This window comes from Harpia harpyja, chromosome 9 (genome assembly GCF_026419915.1).
Source record: "Harpia harpyja isolate bHarHar1 chromosome 9, bHarHar1 primary haplotype, whole genome shotgun sequence".
Lineage (NCBI taxonomy): Eukaryota > Metazoa > Chordata > Aves > Accipitriformes > Accipitridae > Harpia > Harpia harpyja.
In genome coordinates this window covers 372,105-378,894 of record NC_068948.1, presented here as the reverse complement: position 1 = coordinate 378,894, position 6,790 = coordinate 372,105, and positions in this window count along the sequence as shown.

Genomic DNA, 6,790 nt, shown 5'->3' with positions numbered 1-6,790 from the left:
ACTCACCTGCTACACAGGAATAGCCCCTCTGAGCAGGACTAAAAACCTGAATAAAGCTTTCAGCCCAAGACCTCTTTCAGTAGTTCTGCAGTAGCTTACCCAGAGCCTGGATCACCCCTTTGAGCACAAGCCCAGCAATACCCCCCCAGACAAGCCCAGGGATGGGTGTGTTTGCCTTGGCACCGAAGGGGCAGTGAAAACCCAGCACAGTGTCTCCCACCCCATCCCAGGACCACCAGAATTAATGTCTGCTTTGGAATCAGTAACTGGTTGAACAGAGAAACAAACTTTGTCCAAACTTCGATTTAGAAGTCCACTGATGGCACATCTCCTGCAGCTTTCAGTTTACTCTGCCAAGAGTTAACTATTAATGCGTATGCTTTATTTCCAGTTTAAGTTTGGCTTGTTTCATCTTACAGTCATCAGATTAAGATGTGCTTTTGCCTGCTAGATCTAAGAGCCTTCTCTTATCGACTCCATTCTCCACAAAACCACTTACATACAGATGTGTGAGCAAATTACCCCTCACTCTCCTCTCCACTAAACCCCACATGCGCCATCACTTGAGTGTTGCAGGCTGGGGCAGTGCCTGTGGCTCCTCTTGGAGCCCTTCCCAGAGCTCCAGCATCCCCCTGCACCGTCAGCACCAGGAGCACGCCAGCTCCCGCCACCACCAAGAGACCACAGCTCCTTGTTGAGATGTGCCTGTCGCTAACTCAGCGATCGCGTTGACTCATTAGCCCACAGCTTCCACTGAGCACCCACAAGCTGCTGATTAATCTCCAAGACCAAGCCTGTGCTCCCAGGACAGGTCTTTGCACTGCTGGAACAGTGTCTGTGCTTTGCTCCTGAAAGCCAGATTTTACGTTTTGCAGTGACCTCATGTCATCTGCCTGCACCTGGCATACCACAGCATCCAGAGTTTCTGTAGTGGTGGGCTGCCTCCTCTGCTGTCCCCCTGTCCCTGTGTGCATGAATTTCTCATTGATTTGATCGGTCATTTCTTTGTTTTCCTCCATTTGTTAGGTAAAAATACTACTATCTGCTCTGATGTAGGTGCCTCGCAGTTGCTGGAGGAGTTCACCATCCTCTGTGCTTCTTTGCATGCTCCAAGATCTTGCTCATGTTAAAGTGATCCCATCTGGGTTTTACTCCAGACTGATTCTTCCTTTCCAGTTGCTCAATTGCAGTATATTGGGCACTGGTTCAGAGGCCATGCAGTCCAGGAACCCACGTGGAGAGAGTGAGGCAGCGTTTGGGGTAGGGTGGGGGAAAGTATGTGCACAAACGCGTAGGCTCACATTCGGTGGGAAAGCAGAAGTTCCTTATGTTAAAAGGTGCTTGCAGTAGAAATACTGCACTGGCAAAAAAAAAAACCAAAAAACTTTCCATCAGTAGGCTTGACCCACACTGGTGCCCGTAGACGTATCTGGTCAAAACCAGACAGGATACAGAGGAGGTGTATATTATTAGCATACACATTAAATACTGAAATTTAACTGAACTGACATGTAGTGGCTGCACAAAGGCAGCATTCCCGCCATTCCGTGGAGGGGACAGTGAAGAAAGGGCTGTCAGAGAAAGTCAGGTTAAAATGCTGGAGATTTCTGAGCTATTGAAGAGTTTACATACTTGGAGAGTTCTCCTTTTAAAATACCACCCAAAACCATCAGGTGTATTATGGAGTTGGACCTCAGGACATGAGCATCAGGCATGTCTAGTCAACGTGAGATAAGAAAGCAAAGAAAACAAGGATTTAAAGTCTGCCCTGTCCAGGGCAGGATTTTCCCGTTTTCTGTGTGCAAAAGCATGATCATTGCTTTCTAAAAACTGGCCATTTAGGATGGCTGCTGGGAAATAATATTCAGCTACGGAAGAGGCCAGCGTCTGTTGAATCTGAGAAGCAGAACATCAGACAGCGCCGCACACAGCCCCCTCACCCAGCAGAGAGCTGCCCGTCGGCTCCCGGGCATCGGGTCCGTGTGAGGGGGAAGAGGCAGCGTTTGCTCCAGGGCCACGTTGCCAGGTCACTCCAGATCTGTTCCTGTTATGCAGCTGATCACAGGCAGGACACTGTGACCTGCATTTTTGTTAGCTGTCTGCGTGGATGTTTGCAAACTGCCCCCTCATGTGCACCATGGCTGATTCTGCCACAGCCATGGCTGGACGTTTGGCTGCACAAATAGCCATCGGGGTGTCGGACACACTGCTGGTATGTGCAAATACAATGTCTGCTGCTGCATAAGCTATTTATGCATTCACATAGTTACAAGCAAGACCTTAACTTATCTCTGCTTCAGCTTCCCTGTGCAAAATGGGGATAATAACACTTGCTCATTTTGCAGAAGGGCTCTGCTGTTCAGTTCATGAATATAAAGTGGTTTGAGATCCTCTGATGGAAGGTGCTAGCGATGGACAAAGGGGTACTCATGGCACAAAGCTGACTAAGTCCCAAGCAGTGGTCTCACCCCGTTGTACTGTGTTTGCTAATCCAAGTGTGTAATCAGGGTATACATAGGCGACATGTTGGTTCAGGCTGTGTAATACACAGCAACTTCAAAGCGCGCTCTCCATATGAGCTCACGCTTCCCGAAAGGGGCAGTCGGTATCTGTACACGCAGCCACAGAGGACTGGTGATGTGCAGATGAAAATGGAGAGCTGTCTGGTAGTGGGAGAGTGAGATGGGTGTATATCTAAATACAGACATGGTGCCACTCCTTGGAACAGAAAACATCTAAATCTCTCTCCTTCCTCCCTACCTCTGCCTGTCAGCTCCTCCGAATGAAGTCCCAGCTTTGTTTTCCTGATTTCCATTTTGTATCCTAAAATATTCACTCCAAGTTCCACTTGACAGACATCCCTAATCTAATCTCCATGTCTGCTTTCTAATTTTCGCAGTCAGGATAAAACAAATTGGCTGGCGTTAATTGCCTGTGCAGCGGCCTGGAGCTTTGAGCCGTGATTTACGAGCTCAGAGCAGGCGCTCTGCAACACATTTTTCTTAATTTATTTTTAATGAGTCTCTCAATTAATTTTCTTGGAAACATCTTAATGATGTTGGAGGCGGGTGTTAATGAGGTTTGTACCAGTGCCTCATTTTGCATATTTTAAAGTACGGAATGGCATCACAAGCAAGCTCCTCATCCTAAAACAGAAAAAAGCTTAAGGCTGGAGAGAGAGACCCTCCTCAGCTAATACTGCTGTCTCAGCTCAGGCTTTCAGGCTGCATGGGCCGGTTGGTGACTTTGAACGTCTGGAGGCCAAGGCCGGCCAAGCCCTCGAGGACGGGACGACCCCGATGGCGCGGGAGAGCCAAGGAGCAGCGCTGGGGCAGGGCTGGTGGCCGGACGCTTCTTAACAGACGGGATCAAAGCCTGGGCTCGGTGCCTGGGCATGCCGCAGTTCTCCCCGACATCCCCGTGCCGGCATCCCCTGCGACATGGGCGCCCTGTCCCCCATGTCCCCCCAGCCAGACCCTTTGGGCACAGGGGCTGGGCTGCCGGGGCTGGCGGCCGCAGGGTGCTCCGGGGTGTCTCTGCTGGCTCGCAGGGACCCTGGTAATTGCTGGTGCGTGTGCCGGCGAGAGGCAGCAGCTGGATCGCCTTTGTTTTCTCTCAGCACGTCAGTCTTCATTAAACCGGAGGGGAATGAAAAAGGATTCACTTTTGTCCCAGCCAGAACGTGGCAGCTGTTTAATTTCAATTAACGTGGCACTGAAAAGAATAACATTACGGCAGTAATTAAAGTGAGCCAGCTCCCACCCCCAGCACCGCGTGGTGCCGGCTCACCCGGCAGAGGGTCCAGTTTGGCCCCCCAGTCCTCCCAGCACCAGGCGAGCACGGGCGGGCGGCTGTGGGCCAGGGCTGTGGGGCTGCCCCACAGGCTCACAAGGAGCTGAAGCAGGGTTGAGCCCTGTCGAGGTCGGCGCTGCCTGCAGCCCCGCAGCAGCAGGATGGGCAGCACGTCAGCTGGAGGAGAGGGCAGGTGTGGCAGCGGGTCAGACATGCCCAGGCACAGGGAGCCAACGGGTGCCTCTGGAAACCCCGGCCCAAGGCGCAGCCCCACCACAGCTCCCGCACTCCAGGAGTGGGTGGCTGGGTCCAGGCAGTGCAGCACAGCTCAGTACAGTGTGGCATGCATGGCACAATGCAGCACGGCGTTGCATTTTGCACAACATAACATGGCACAGCATGGCACAGCTCAGGATGCGTGACAGGATGCAGCACAGCATGGCATGGCACAGCTCAGCACAGTGCAGCACGCGTGGCGCAGCAGTGTGGACCATCGCAGCACATGCAATAACCAGCTTGGCAGCGGGCATAGCCTGGCAGCACAGCCAGGGCTGCCACATGCAGTAAGGAGGGTAAACGAGGTGGCAAAGGCCCACATAAGCAGTGGCTGCAGGCGAGCCGTGGTGCTGCAGATCTGGGCGCATACTGCTGTGGGACAGCAGAATGATGCCAAGCCGTGCCGAGCTGTGCCACCGTGTGCTGGGCAGAGCTGCGCCATGCAGAGTGGCGTGGGCTGCTCTGGGCTCAGTCCCAGCCTATGTACTATGTGCAGGGTGCTGCCAGGGGAGGGCAACCAGCTTTAATTAAAGCAGCAGTAAGGCCCTGATGGAGCACCAAGGCAGAGGATGGCAGCCGTGGAGGCTCTGTGCCCTGGCTGCCACTGCCTGAACAAGACTGAAATCTGCAGGGAAATTTTGTTCCCTTGCACTGGCAGAAATTAGGGCTAAATTCAATTGTGTTCTGCACAGTGGGGGTTAAGTGGCCCTGCTCGCAGGACTGTTGGTGCTGCGCCCCGCTCCCACTGCCTGTGGCTGCAACCCGCTGGTGGAGCAGGTCGTCATGGCAACTGATGATTTCTATTATGGTACATCTGTGTTCACCTTCTGGGCCCAGCTTGGCCTTGGAAATTTCCAGTTAAAATACTTACCTGTGAAACTGCACTGAGCATCAGTGAAGGCGACAGCACAGGGAACCCTGTGGCACAGGCAGCCAGGGCCAGCGGCAGGTGTGTGCCCAGAGCATCGCTGAGCAGCTGCGCTCAGGGCAGCGCTGGCACCCAGTGAGCTGCTCTGCTACCCCGGGGCACCCGGGCTGCTGCAGTGCAGCCCCAGGCAGGGAGGGCAGACCAGCCACCTGCTGCCCAGAGCTGCTGAGCCATGGTGGGGCAGCCCCATCCACTCCCCCCCGTCTCAGTGAGCACGCTGGCCTGGGGTGCAAGGCTCACCCAGCGGCCCCCCAGCTGAGGCACCGCAGACCCCATTTCACCAGACAGCGATCCCATCTCCAGCAGCATTTTGCCTCTGTGGACTGGTTTTCATACATCTGCACACGTATCTACACAGAACTAGCACTGCTTCTTCCTCTGGTCACCGTCTTACATGGTCCTTTGGCAGCTCGGCAAACTGCATCCATGCCTCCCACCCGCTACCGGGTGACCTGCGACCCGACGGGATGGGGCAGGTCTCCTGTGCCCCCAGAACTGGCTGGAGGTCACTGCCTGCCAAGACTGGACACTGATTCCTCCTGCCAGAGCCAGTCCCTCCCCTGTGCATCGACCGATTGTTTTCCTGAAAGCCCTGGGTGAAGGTTTCCTGCAGGGTTTTCCCTTTGCAAAAGCTGCTTGCCCTCTCCCCAGCAGATCAGTGTCGCACTGATGCAGTGTTGTTTCTATCGACTCCCCCAGCGGCAGCTGGGCTGGCAGCCAGGCTCATCTCCATCCTCAGAGTCTCTCCTCGCCCATGGGCGCTGCATTTGTCCCAAGAAGCTTCTGGGGCACACTCAGCCTCCCCTGGGGCCGGTGGCCTGCAGCCCTGCCAGGATGTGCCCCTGCGGCGGGTCTCGCCAGCCGTGCCCCATGCGTGGTGTGCAGAGCAGAGGGGCCACACCGCACAGCCACCCACCCCCGGCCACTGCTGTCACACCGCTTGGGCAGCCCTGGGCCTGGTTTGTTCACATTTACTGTAGCGCACACACACAGGCAGAGGGTTTGAGTTTGGTTTTTTTCCACTATTGATCTGGTGCTTTAAGAGTGGAAAAAAAATCGCCTTCGCTGTCTAAACACTATTGATCTGTGCTGGGAAGCCGCATGGACAGGGAAGGGCGTGGAGAAATTGAAATTTCATTTCCGACAACTTGTTCCTGTTATTTTTACCCTTTTGGACAGGGAGAAACACGGAGCAGTAGCCTCAGTCAATGTGGTCAATAGCTCCTCCAAGAGCTCGGTGCAGCTCTAGGGGGGAGCCGCAGGCCAGCACAGTGGGAGGCAGCGGTGCCCGGCTGTCCCAGGAGCACGACACCAAACGTGGCACCGCTGCCGTCCCCACTGGCACCCACCTCTGGCTGCAGGCCTGCAGCGTGTCCTGGGGCCAGAGCATGGCACAAGGATGGTGCAAGGGGGGGGGACAGCTCAGAGAGAAGGGGGTGCAAGGGCAGTGTGAGGCTGGTGAGACTCAGCCATGGCACGAGGATGCCGCAAGGATCACCGTGTATGCCAGTGGGGCAGGATGGGGCTTGCCGGCTGCACCAGCACCAGGAGGAGTTCCCTGGTGCACGAGGTCACCAGGTTCTAGTTCTGGGCATTGTCCACAGAACGAGGCCAGGGCACAGGCTGCAGGGAGGGCAGAGTGTCATGACGTGCCAGGGACAGAGTGCAGTCGAGGAGGAACATGCCACACGAAGGCTGCGGTGAGGGCTGCAGGCAGCCATGGGGCTGTGCTCTGCAGAGAGGGGGCAGGTGCTGCTGGAGGGGATGGCCATGGGCCCTCACGCAGCTCTGCCA